At 46.1% G+C, this 13,609-nt stretch overlaps 1 long non-coding RNA gene across 4 annotated transcripts; it reads right to left on the bottom strand.

Moving 5' to 3' along the window:
* Positions 1-973: 973 nt before the first annotated feature.
* LOC135308519 (uncharacterized) lies at positions 974-12,511 on the bottom strand. 4 transcript variants are annotated; one of them, XR_010368927.1, is made up of 4 exons: positions 11,869-12,511; positions 11,540-11,670; positions 7,168-7,254; positions 974-1,268 (listed from the first exon to the last, which is right to left on the bottom strand). It is a non-coding gene; the product is annotated as an uncharacterized LOC135308519 (long non-coding RNA). The 4 variants fall into 4 exon arrangements; XR_010368930.1 differs by having other exon boundaries at positions 11,550-11,670; XR_010368928.1 differs by having other exon boundaries at positions 11,540-11,665.
* Between the last annotated feature and the right edge of the window lie 1,098 nt (positions 12,512-13,609).

The following is a 13,609-nucleotide window of genomic DNA, read 5'->3' as shown; positions in this document are numbered from 1 at the left end:
TCAGATTAAATACCTCTGGCTCCAGTCAGAAATGATGTCTGAACCTAAGAAACACCAAAAAAATTCCAGGACTTAGGGTTTGGGGTTTCATTATTTTGATGGAAACGTATATTTATAAAGATAAAATCGTTGTCCCTGGGCACATCTGGGAGCACTGGAAAGATGTGGATGTGTCTTTATGCAATCCACTAGCATGAATTAGTTCTTTGTGGCTCAAAGAGCAATCTCAGAAGTTAAAACTGGTGTTTTTGTCAGGACAATTTCCTCTTGGCTTTGAATGGGAGCTCCAAAGAGACAGAGAAGTCTATTTACTCACGTCACTTGACCTCCTGTTTCTCCAGAGTTTTGTTAACAGAACCCTGCTCCGACAGATTTGCTTTGAACAGCAAATCAAAAGTGCTCTTAGTGGAGCAGTTAGAACTATATTTGGTTGCAGAGGAAGCTGCTTTTCCTAGAAAGCTCAGGGAATGGTGAAAAAAACCCAAACCCCAAACAACACAAAGGATGGAACTGGCTTGGCCCAAACATTTTGTGGGTAACACCTGAAGGATGCAGCCCCTGGCAAGCTGAGTGCTGTCATGTTATCTCAAACCAGATTATTCTAAACCTGGGCAGCTGCAATGTGGGCAGGAGCTGGAGGATGGACTGCATTTCTCAATACATGGAAAGGGCAAGCCCTTTCCTGAGATCTTACACTTTAGGATCTGATTTACATTTAGCATCTAATGCTCCTGAAAAAGGCAAGACATCACAAAGCACAAAGGCCAGTCTGGAATGTCCCAGACTCCTGGATTTCCATGGGGCTGGGGAAGCTTGAGGAGGGACTCCTTGAATAAAGGAATAGCTGATTAATAGACATGATGATTATTATTTTATTATTATTATTATTTAATTACAGCACTTTGAAAGCTGCAAACCCAAACAATGGCTGCTGCAGGCTTGTCTGTCTCCAATTCCCCCCGTAAATCTGTCCTGAAGCACTGGGAAACTCCTTCCAGTTCCTTACAGGGGACAGCAGGATTTCTCCAGGACAGGCAGGGCGTGCAGTCTGCACTTCAAGCCAGACTCCAGTGCACCAGATTCCTGCTTGGGCATTCCACAGATATTCCAACCCCCGCCCTCCTGTTGCAATCGGGCTGCCCAGTCCTTGCCATTCCATCCAGTTTCACCCAGATGGGGTCAAAACTCTGCTGGCAGAGAAATCAGGCTCTCCTCTGGATGAACTGGGGTAGAAGCCATGCATGGGCTGCAAAGATGCACTTCTTTACCTGAGCAGGACCAAAATAAACTGTTTTAAGCCCTTTACTTCACCCAAGCTGAGCTTTGAAGTTTGGGACAATCTTGGTGAGCTGCTAAGTGTGAGCAAATTAAAAAATATGCATGTACTGTCAGAAAGCAAGGATTTTGGATGGGCTGAAGCTGTTAAGAAATCAGTTTTATGCAGGATCATGTCAATTAATTTCCTCTGCTACATGCTACAGCTGAAGACAGCACAAGTTTCAAGACAGGGAGGAAAAACTCCATTTTCTCAAGGACAGAGCAAAGCTTTAAACAATACAGCGTGGATGCTCCTGAAAGAGATTTACACAGTCCCTCTCTACAGAAGGCTGGGATCTGGGAAGAACATTGGCAAGACCAAATGGAAAACACAGGTAGCACCTGCTGGACCTGCTGGGGGTCCTGATGCTGTGTGGGAGTTCTGGCACCAGTGCTCATGGTTTCACCTCCCTTTGATTCCCTGCACCACCTCTGGAAAATAATTGCTGTCTCAATTCCCAGATTCCCCAGGTTATAATGGGAGGATTAACGATATCCCTCTGGCTGTGTATGGCATCCAGCCTCAGAGCCAGTGAAACCCCCCTGGGTGAGGTCAGGTATGTGTAATAACAGATATAAAATCAGTAACATTAAATTACTGCAGCTTCTTATTGCCAGACCATGAAATAGGCTTATAAAGGGACTCTCTCATCAGTGAAATAAATATATCCTTACAAAAGGATACAAAAAATGCATCCTGCAAAAAGAACCACACTCATGGGGGTTGCGAGGTATAATTTTTGGTCTCTGGAAAGCCCCAGTATTTTTCTATAAGCTCCTAGAAAGGCAAATAAAATGAAAACTGTGGAAATTATTCAGTGAATTGCTAAAAAAACCACCCAGAAATATCAGTATAGTTTGCTTTAGTAAAGCTGATTTTTTTTCCTATTAGCATAAAAACTCTTCTCAAAGATGTAGAAATAGTTTGGTGCACTAACAGCTAAGCAGTAGAGCAGACTACTACCATACTATAAAAATCACACAGTCTATAGCATACTGAAGTTAGATTTTGATAAAAGCATCACCATCAAAATGGAAAAAAAAAAAAAAAAGAGAAATGTTTTGACAGTGTCAAAACAAAAACTGTTCTGTCAAAGCCTAAGAAACCCACGCCAGCCTAGAAAATCTCAGCTCCCCTTCCTGGCTGCAAATGAAACATCCAGACATTTTTATCACCATGCCTCCCACTTGATCCAGATTCCTGATAGCTGATCCATGAGTACTGATCCTGAGACAGATGTTGATGAGCAGTTGCAAAACTACACAGGCACATCCCCTCCAAGCACCCACAGCTCCCTCCAGACCACGAAGGATTTGTGCACAAGTGACAGCAGCACCAAGTGGCCTTGCCCCATAAAAGAGCTTCATCGAGGTTTCAGGGGGTGATTAAATCCAGGAGACCCTGGTGCTCCTGGTAGGATTTGCTTCCTGCTTGGAGGCTCTTCCTAACCTCTGGAACAGCCCTCCAGGGGATAGCGTGAGTATCCCAAAGCAGAGTCATTCCACTGGCCACAGCTCAGCTTTGCAGAGAGCAAATGAAATCCAAAGCAAACCCTGGAGCATTCCATGGAAAGATTCCCACTGGCTCCAGCAGGCTTTCATTTGGATTTTTGGGCTACAGCCTGAAACACCCAAGGTCTCCAGGTGGGTTTGAGGGCTAAGGTAACCCCTGGGAGATCCTTGGCTGCAGGTGGAAGCAGTCCCAGCAAGGAGCTGGAAGGGAGCCCTGCTTGGCACAGGGAGGAAAAGGTGACTTAGGCAAGCACATTGTTTTTGCCTTTGTCATGCAAATAGAGCTCATCTCCCCGAGAGCTCGGAACAGCTGTGCATCTTCCTGAAGGCAGGAACCGCTGGAAGCCACTCCACTGGAATATTTCACAAACCCCTACACCCTGCTCTGTACTCCTGCATATGTGAGCATAGCTTGCCCTACACGTCGTAGGCTGCACAAGTATTTTCTATTTCCTGGCAATCCTGGAAACCATTAATGACCTCAGTGCATCACATCTTGTCCTTATTGAGGGAAAAAAACCCCACAAAAGCAGGAAAATTTGCAACACCTGCTCGGAACCCTCGGGCCAGCCCTGCTCGTGAGAGCCCAGCAGTCCAGAGGGACCCAGCTGCTCTGGGGACAGTGTGGGCTGGGACAAAACCTTCAGGGAGCTCCTTCTCTGAGCAGAGACTGTTCTGTGGCTTTTTGTAAATGTGCCTGGCTAATCCGTGCTAGGATCTGGCAATTCAGAGGCAAATCCTGGCTCCTTGTCCCTGGTGCTGGTCCTGAGCAGAGAGAGGAAGAGGTTCTTTCCCTCATTAAAAGGGATTTCATGGCAGCAGCTGCAGCCAGGAGCCAGCATGCTGGGAGATGGAACTGCCTCTGCTTTAGACAGCTGACAATCCAAACAGCTAAAGAGAAAAGTACCACCCCATTTAATTGCTGGAAAATTGAGGCAGAGAGGAGTTTAAAAGGTAGGCTTAAGGTTTCGTGGAAAAACCTCTGGCAGACCATGACCTGAACTTGCTGTCCTGAAAGAAACCCACATCCCATCCTATCCCATGCTATCTCTCTGACCCCCAGCATGACTCCTGCACCAGATCTGTCCTGCTCAGGGTGCCAGCAATCCTGGGGAAACAGGAATTCTGGAGAGGAGCTAAAGGGTGGGGTGAGATGAGACTGACTACAAGGGAATTGGGGATTATTATTATCATCATTGTGGTACTTCAGACTTTTTCTTGGTCTCTCTCCATCTCCAGCTTTGCAGATGGAGGAGAAACTATGGCTATCAGCGCTGAAAGTTCTCCCTGGCACTTTGACTGCTGCCCTGGCTCTGACCCCTCTTGGAAGCAGAGTTGGGAAGGGAGGAATCAGCAGCTGTGAGCAGCACAGCCGTGCAGCTTCCTGAGCCTCTCTTCCTCTCTACAATTGATACAGGATTTACAAGGACATAGCCATCCTTGGTCCTAACTTCTGGAGCAGCTGAGCTCCTTTTCACCTCATTAAAGCACTTCTTAGACAGTCAGCCCATCCAAGGAGGCACCTAAAAGCAGCCAGAGGAGCTATCAGCCTCTGACCAACCCTCCTGTTTCTTGTTTCAAATCTGTAACAGCAATTTCTGCTCCTCATTTCTCTTGTGAGCAGTTTCTTGGGGGCAACAACCCATCCCTTTGTCCTCTCCCACCACCACTGCCCAAACAGCTCCAGGAATTTCACAGCAGAGCTCTCCCAGACTCAGTCTTGCCAGTCAGGATTGTTGGTTCTTGGGATTGCTGTAACATTTTAAGGCCTCACCACAAAGCTCTTTTACCTCAGGGAAGTCACATGGATTCAATCATCTCCCAGTAGCCACCCCCAGTTCTCCCAACAGCTGCACAGAGAGGAAAATACCCGCAGCCATGAGTCAAACAATAACAGTTCAAAACTCCCAAAGTCTCATTTTCTCTGTCATTTGGGGCTTTTTTCCCAAATCTGCTGACTGCCTGGGACTCTTCCCACTGATCTAAAAGGTCAGGGATTGGCTAAATGCAATCAGGCAGAGACTGCATCCCCACTAGCTGCTGAAAAGCATCTGTCTGCAAGGTGAACATCTTGCTCACCACACGCCACAGGACTAATTCCTGCTCTCCCTTCTCCTCCCCACCTTTCAGACCACACTGCACAACACAGTCCTCCACCAGAGCATTAAATTTCTGGGTTAAAAAACCCTCAGGGAAGGTTTTTGGTCATAGCTTGGGGTGTTTGTTTGGTTTTGTTTGTTCTTTTCTACTTGGAAAAGCCCTCTGACAGCAATTCACTGTGATGCTCACGGTCCACTCGGAAAGCAGCCTGAGGGCCAGGGAGCAAAAAAGATAAAAGTGGGAAGCTGGAACCAAGTGTCAGGTCCTGTGGAGCCTGGGATCTTGCACAGGGAGCCACGGGAAGGTCAGCTCTGCCTCTGGCAGTGATGGTAAAGAGCGTCCTCAGGAGAGGTGATTTCAGCTCCTGGCTCCAGCAGCAGCCTCCTGCCTGACTTGGCCAACTCCATCTTTTCTCCCCTTATCCAGCATTTCTTTTGCTGTGCCTCGTCACTGTGTGCCACAAGTTTTATGGAGGAAGGGTAAAGTTAGGCATGTGCTTTCTGGGCAGTGTTGGAGCATGGCTGTGGTCCCCAGCAGCTGCTGGGTGTGATCCCAATGTCTGCCTTGCTGGAAAACTGCAAATGCCCCTTCAGCCCAAAGAGGATCCTGGCTCTGCTTAGGTTTTTTAAAAAACAAATAATTATTAAAGACATACCTCAGCTATTAGCGTATCATTAATCAACATATCACAAATAAAGAAGGGGTTTTTTTTCCTATTTTGGGGCCCTCTCCAAGAAATTATTCTAATTGTTGATGACTACTTGGCCTATACTCTTGTGATGTACTTTCTTGCTGTGTGTTTTTGAATGAAGTTTTCTCCCACTCCCCTCGTGAAAAATCTTGTTTTGTCAGAAAAATAAAATGTGTTTTTATTAGAAAGGAATTTATCTACATTGGGGAAGAGCTTTTTTTTTTCAGGTCTGGAATAAATTTTCTAGTTAGGGGAAAGGGAACACATGCCAGCACGTGCAGTGCTAACCTGGGGATCAGCATGAATTTTGTTTTACCCATCCAGTGACACTGACCAGCACTTTAAAGAAGTCTTTCCAAACCCCACAAAGGGTTGGGGTTGACTCAGATGTTGGCTCTGGAATGCCATTCTCTGCCCCCATTTTCATCTGGCAGAAAAACCAGCCCTTTCCAGGAATATTTCTGAGATTACTCCTGTTATCATGGTACAGAAAAAAATCTGTTCTGAAAGCAAGACCCCATTTGGTGTTTATTAGCCTGAACAGTAACAGTGTGATCAAGGCACCATGGTGAGCCAAAGAGTGCACCCAGAGAGCAGCTCTGAGCATTCCTCCAATGGGAGAAATGGTCACCACGCTGGGAATTGGGCAGCTGAAGGGATTAGGGCAGCTCTGGGGGGGGAGTTCAGCTCTGTCTCCTGAGGAAAAGAGGCTCAGGGGAAACCTCCTCACTCTAAAACAGGAGTCAGGGAGGGACTGGCAGCTTTGCGCAGGCAACAAGTGACAGGATGAGAGGAATCAGCCTCAGGCTGTGCCAGGGGAGGTTCAGGAGGAATTTCTCCATGGAAAGGGAGGTCAGGCATTGGAAGGGGCTGCCCAGGAGTGTGTTGGAGTGCTCATCCCTGGAGGTGTCCAAGGAAGACCTGGATGTGGCACTCAGGGCTCTGGGCTGGGGACAAGGTGGGGACTGGGCACAGGTTGGACTGTGGAGGGTTTTTCCAACCTAAAGGATTCTGGGATTCAACAATTCTTTAAACTGACAGAGGGCAGGTTAAGGTTTTCTATTAGGAAGAAATCCTTCCCTGTGAGGGTGCTGAGGCTCTGGCACTGCCCAGAGCAGCTGTGGCTGCCCCTGGATCCCTAGAAGTGTCCAAGGCCAGGTTGGATGGGACTGGGAGCAACCTGGGACAGTGGAAGGTGTCCCTGCCCATGGCAGGGGTGGAATGAGGTGGGGTTTCAGGTCCCTCCCAACAAAAACCATTCTGGGATTCCTTCTGGGGTTCTCTGGCTGCTTCTGTGGTTTCCCAGAGTCAGGCTGGCCACAGCAGCTGCAGTGGAAGCAGTGGAAGGTGTATTTGGGAGGCTTGTTTCACTCACAGCCACCTGCCTGTGGCATCTCCCCTTAATGTCACATTTCAGGTGGGATACCTGGAGCCCTGGCTTTCCTTATCCCAGCTGAGGGAAGGAAAGACAAGGATCTTGTAGATAGTTTGACCTTATACCAAGCAAATCCCTCATCTTCCTTGTTCAAAAGGGACATTGGGCTCACCAGTTTTCAAGCAATTCCTCTTCCTGGTGTTTCATCCTTCTCTTCCACTGCAGTGTTAAATGCCTCATGGCTAATTCCAGCTGTGACCTAAAAAATAAACAGAACTATATTCACTTTTTAATGCATTTCTTTCCCTGCTCCTGAGCCAGCAGGCAAAGCTTTATGAGCTGATGTTTTCCCCTCCCATCTCCCACGTGCCCTGAGTTTACAAGAAGTATTTGCCTCAGGATTTCACACACTCAGCCCACGAGGGCTGCTCGGTCTCTTCCACTGTGCACATGATGCTCTCCAGGTCTGTACACTTTTCCCTAGAAAAGTGGAGCCAGGAATTGCATCTCAGCTGCTGATAGGAAACCAGTTCCCATCAGTTTTCCAGTGCACATCCCCAGGGAGCAACTCAGGCCTTCAAAACTGACGCCAAAAACCGACAGACAGGAAGCAGAAGAGTTTGTATTTAACAAAGAGAATGCTCCTGAGGCAGGCTGGGATGAAGACGAGGAGGGAGGAACCTTTCCAAGACTCTACCATGGAAAGGGAAGAGCCCTTGGTGTTAACAGAGCAGCCTTTTGTCTCCTTCCTTTATAATTTCTGAAGGTTCTTTGAATAGAGAGCTGAAGGCTCCCTGGCAACTCTGCTGCCTTCATATTTCTGTTTCCATCACCACAAGCCCAAGAAAATCCAGATTTGCACCTTCTCAGCCATGTATACATTATTAAGAGGGCCCTGGGGATGCACAGCTTCTGCCATAAAAGCAAATGTCAGCTAAGAACAGTTAATTCTATTGACTGGGAGGGAGTAACAGCACTTATTTTTGTTAGCTGGCAATATCTAACCCTTTAAATGATATCAGATGGGCATGAGTCAACAACCTTGCCTCCAATAACAGGCCACTCAGACTGCCTAAAAATAGATTTTACTTTCCCTCTTTCACAAAAAGCTGCACACAGCCAAGGGGTCTGCTGGGGACAGGCACACACTCCTGCCTGGAACAAGGGGGTATTGAAGAAGCTGCAATTCCCTCTAATCCCTTCCTGCCAGTGGGGCCACTAAAAATACAGGAGCCACCAAGCTGCTTTAGCTCCCAGTGTGGCTGGGTGGTGCAGGAGCAGGGAACAGCAGCCAAATTCTTCCTATCTCCTCAGTCTCAGCTGAAAAAAATAGCTCCAAAGCAGATGATAATTAAGCCCTTAATATTTCCACTTAGACTTCAAACAGGGTTATTTTTACCACGCCGACACGCAGAGAGCCAAGAGCTGCACAGACTGGGAGAGGCAGCTCTGTGCTGCTGCTGCTGCTGCTGACACAGCTGGAGCCCTCACATCTGGGACAGGGAGGACTTCAAAAAAAGTTGGCTTTTCACTCAGATTTCAGTGGGTTTTTGCCAAGCCAGGTGACATTGAGGACACTGCTTTATTTTAATCAGCTGCAGGAAAAAGCTGTATCAACTCCTTCTGAGAGGATGCAACATTTCCTTGCTGGGACTCAAGAAGAGGCCCCTGGAGGAGTGGAACTGAAGTTCTGCCTTTCTCCAAGAAATGGGCTCAGTCACACATGGCTTTGGCCCCCTGGGCTAGCCAGCAGCAAGGAAGTGAAACAGCATTCCTCAAACCAATGGAGAACACAACCTTAGGCAGATGAATCAACCTGGGCTGAATTCTGGTGGAAATTCTGATCAAGTAACCACTTGGAGACTTATAGTTCAACAAAATATATCATTTTATGCCCCCCTCCCTCAGCACCACCTTGATCTATTTACATTACAAATATTTCAGACAGGAGTCACCCACTTCCTTCATCTGCAAGTCTCAGTCTCACATGTCATTGATCAGAGGCTGAAATTCCCAATCTCTTCATTAAAATAACTAAGAGAAATAGAACTTACCCAGTTTTGGTTTTTTTGTTGGGTTTTTCTTGTTTGGGTTTTTTGTTGTTGTTTTTGTTGTTGTTGGGGTTTTGGCTTTTGTTTTTGGGGATTTTGTTTGTTTCTTTGGGATTTTTTTTTCTTGGTTTGGGTTTTTTTCCCCATTCTTTTAACTCTGCAGCCTAGTGACATGGATTTCAGGGCCAGGAAAAGAAGGAATCCTCCCTTGTGAGGGTGGGGAGGCCCTGGCACAGGTTGTCCACAGAAGCTCTGGCTGCCCCTGGATCCCTGGAAGTGCCCAAGGCCAGGTTGGAGCACCCTGGGCTAGTGGAAGGTGTCCCTGCCATGGCAGGGGGTGGGATGGGATGGGCTTTAAGGTCCCTTTCATTATGATTGTTATTGTGATTATTTTGGGAGAAATCTGTTCCTTCTATGACCAATGTCACTGTCTGCACTGTAGAGCACAGGTGATTCATAAAATGTCCTGATACTTCAAGACATTTAACTCACACAGATATATCTGAGAAAACCCATTTTTGTTCAGATTCCATCTTTTGCACAACAAACAGAGGTAGGAGCATTCAGGCAAGTTCACAAGAGGCCTCTGCTCCCACACTGTGTGCTGAAATGAGCAGGGAAAATGTTATGTTCCTTTGGGGTCTCCTGTTGGGATTTCCCTTCTTGTCCTTAAAGAGAATTCAGGATGGTGAGTGCTCAAATCTTGGCTTGATCTGTGGGATTCTACAAAAATCCTATTGTTGCTCTGACCCTGATCCCACAAAAATTGAGACTGCTCACCACTTATTTCCACAGAAGGGCAGTTCACAGGGTGAGTGCTTTGGAAATCTCACAGCTGCTAAAGGGTTAGGAAAATCTTGTTCCCTGTTGCAGGCCATAAGAGATGAGCTCACAAGAGATGAGATGTCAGAAGAAAAGTCCCACAGAACCTGGGAATGGTGATAAGGAGGAGACTGAGATGATGGAATTAGGTCAGAAACTTCCTATTCCTCATCATTATGTTGAGGGTAATGAAGGTCCAGCTCATACCATGAGGTTTCTGGGGGGTTAAGAGTACAGGATTTTGCAACATGCCACAAAAAAAATTCCCAGTGAGCGAGCCAAGAAGAATCAATCCTTGTGTCACATACTGGATGTACTGGGGCAGGGTGACCAACTCAGCTGGGAGTTGAGTCATCCCAACCTGTTGAATGGGATCCAAAGGTTTCCCCACTTGGGTTGACAGAAATAGACACATTTTTAACAACTCTCTGATTGCAAGGCAAGTTTCCTTCTGTTGCAGCTCAGGGCAGGGTCATGTTGCACCACAGAACATAAATCAGTCACAGCTTAGAGTCTGTCAGATAAGGTCATATTTCTCTCCATTTGTGCTTTTTTCCTGCCCACAGGGTGAGTTTGAAAAAAAGAAATTAAGATTTGCTGCATTAGTCAGAGATTTCATTGAGTGTCTGAGAGACCTGCACGATGAGGGATAGGAAATGCAGCTCTCAGAGTAGTGCACACATTGTACATCCAGAGCAGACATGGGCCTTCCATACAAGAAGCAGATTAATTTCTTCCCGAACGTGCTGGGAAATCCCAGTAGCCACCCCAAGAAGGGGAATCCCCACATTGCTGGAGATCATCTACTCCAGCACGTAAGGAATTCCAGAGCCAAGAAATCCTCAGGGAGGTGTGGTTGGCACGGAATTCCTCACTACTGTCAGCCCTTGGAGCTGAAGTGAATGAGCAGAATCCACTCCTGCAATGCTCTCGTGTAACATCATGCATGGAATAACAGTGCTCCGAGACACTGTGCTCCCACCTGGAGCAGATTATACCACCCTGCTGTAGGACACTGTCTCTCCTGGGATTCAGCACTGTTCCCCACACTCAGCCCTGACACTGGGCTCTGCTTGGCCCTCAGTTCTAAATTCAGAGACCAAGGACAGAAAGAAGCATCACACAACCACAATCAAATACTGGTTTGGATGCAGTTTTCCTCAATTATGCCTCTCTTTCCCTCCTATTCTATAGTCCACAAGGGGTGAGGAATAACCCATGGTGAAACCTAAAATGCAATGCACAGTCCAAAGTCAAACACAACACAAAAGTCAGTAAAAATACCATCTTGTTTTACTCCCAAGCTAAAATCTTTTCCCTCCCAGAATATTATCAACCCATGATTACTTTGGAAGCTGTGGCCTGACTCTGAGATCTACCAGACCATCACAGACCTACATAAAGGAAAGGAAACAAAGACCTAAGGAGAAATCCTGAAGGAAGGAGCAGGAGACACCCTCAGGAGGAGGGAGACAGTCAGACCTCTTGGGACACAGCCTGCTCAAGAGAGCTGGAGGCTTTTTGACAAGGGAGCTGTTTGTTTCTTTTGAGGTCATAGCAACAGAACACCACAGACATGGCATGCGAGGAAATCATGAGTTTTCCAAGGAATACCTCCCTCCAAATAATATAATCAATTTCTCATCTTAATGGAAAAAAAAAGTCCCAAACCTATGCAAACCTGCCAGGCCAGAGAGACAACACTATCTTCCTCCAGCACATCCTCTGTTTTTCCAAAGGCATTTCCCAGCTGTAATTCCAAGGCGCTGAGTCCTCTCACGACAAGGGTTGAGCAGCCTATTCTTGAGAAACACAAATCACAGATAAGGAGGTGACCCAGACAGTTCTCAGAAACAGTAAAAACCCAATGTTTGTTTGCTTCCAGCTGCTTCCTGCAGGCCATCCCCATGGCTGCTGCTGGGAACTGACCCAACAGCCTCCAGCTCAAATAAAAGCCATTCTCCCACAGCAGCTCTGCAGGTAGCTCTGGTCACCCTTACCTGTTCCAGCCCAGCAATCCCCCAAGCCTGGACTAGGATGAGGGAATTTCAAGGGCATGGGAACTCTCCTCCAGTCCTTGGCTGGCCTTGGTTTCACAGAATCCCAGAATGGGCCACAGTGGGTCCATGGTCCCTGCTCCAGCAAGGTCATCCCAGAGCACAGGATTGTGGCCAGAAGGCTCTGGAACATCCCCAGTGAAATGTCACCAGCTGTCCTGGTGGGCTGGTGGCAGAAAATGTCCTGACATGAGGAGCAGCACTCCTGAATACCTGCTTGCATTCCTCCTTTCCTTTCCAGCTCCTTTTGGCCTGGCAAACAGGAAGAAGTAAATATTATAGTTATCCCATTCTCTCTTCATGGAATCATTTCAAGTGACTTCTTGAATCACTCCAGGGACTTCTTTTGAAAATAGTCACAGACGGGTAAATCTGATTACAGACAAAGCTGCTGTGACCCTGCTATGTGGCAAAAGTGAAAACCACATTACTCAGCACCTTAATTAACCTGTGGGGAGGTAAACGATAATTAGGATAGATCATTGATAACACATGCTGAATTAGTCTGTCTGCTGGGGTTTAGCAGCAATAGGGACACACAGAAAGAGAATTAGGGAGAATCTTTTTGTCCCGGGACAACACATCCCAAGTGGTGCCTCAGGTTTTATTCTTTATTATTATTTATTATTCCCACTTGGTAATTAAGGAACTGATGCCAAATAAGCCAAGCGCCAGGGATGCACTGCAGTGTGGGGCACACAGTTTACTTTGTTTCTTGGCTCCCTGATACTTCAGAAAGCAACACAATGTTGATTCGATGTTTCATATCAAACAGCTTCTGCTCTCCAGCTGATTTGTTTGATGCTCATGATGGTTGTGAATCAATCACATATTGAAAAGTGCATACAATTAACATTCACAATTAGGGATATTTACCCAAAGCTATGCAGTCTTAACCGATATTCCACAGGATCAGTTTGATTCTTGCCTCATCTTCCATCCAAATCCAATAAACATGTTGTTTAGTGGAGTAAGCCTGGATGATTACATTAAAATGAGACTTCAGTAAGTTTTTGGTTGAGGATTTCCATACTGTATCCAGATGCTTCCATGATTTCATAAATATGAAAGTAATCTGACCTCATCTCTGAATGCCCTGTTCTTAACAACATTAAAACTATGAAGAAAGCAGCATCTGAATTAAAATCTTGATTGTTCTTAGAATATTAATGGAGGCTTTTAATTTTTTTTTTAAGTTTCAAAACTTCACGTTCTGGAAAAAAAAACAGAATAGACACTTCTTGGTAGATAAAAAAGTATTTTTTCTAACTAAACATACTGATAAGAATGTGTTTAGAAAAGCCAAACATATGCAGAAGGAGTTTTTAATGGCTGCAGTTACTTTGGGAAACTAATTCCTTTGAGTCTATTTGTTTATCAACACAACAATTTGTCACAGACTCTCCATCCTCACTCTCGTACTGCAATGATTTGGAAAAAAAAAACCCTGTGTGCTATCCCTGGTAATGTGTCTTTTACTATTTAGGTATGAGAGGGAAAAAAAATGACAACTTGAGTTTGCAAAAATAATTGCTGCAAGCACAAACACTCCAAGAGCAGGTTGAAATGATTGACTACATTGCTATCCAAGATGAAATATTTTGTAAGGGGAAGCCAGGGTTCATTCATAAAGAACTTCAGAAGTCCAAGATAAAAACTATCTCTGGGTGGGGAAGATCTCAAT

The sequence above is a fragment of the Passer domesticus genome, chromosome 10 (genome assembly GCF_036417665.1).
Source record: "Passer domesticus isolate bPasDom1 chromosome 10, bPasDom1.hap1, whole genome shotgun sequence".
Lineage (NCBI taxonomy): Eukaryota > Metazoa > Chordata > Aves > Passeriformes > Passeridae > Passer > Passer domesticus.
The sequence above is the reverse complement of the archived record's forward strand: the minus strand, read 5'-3'. Positions and strand labels throughout refer to the sequence as shown.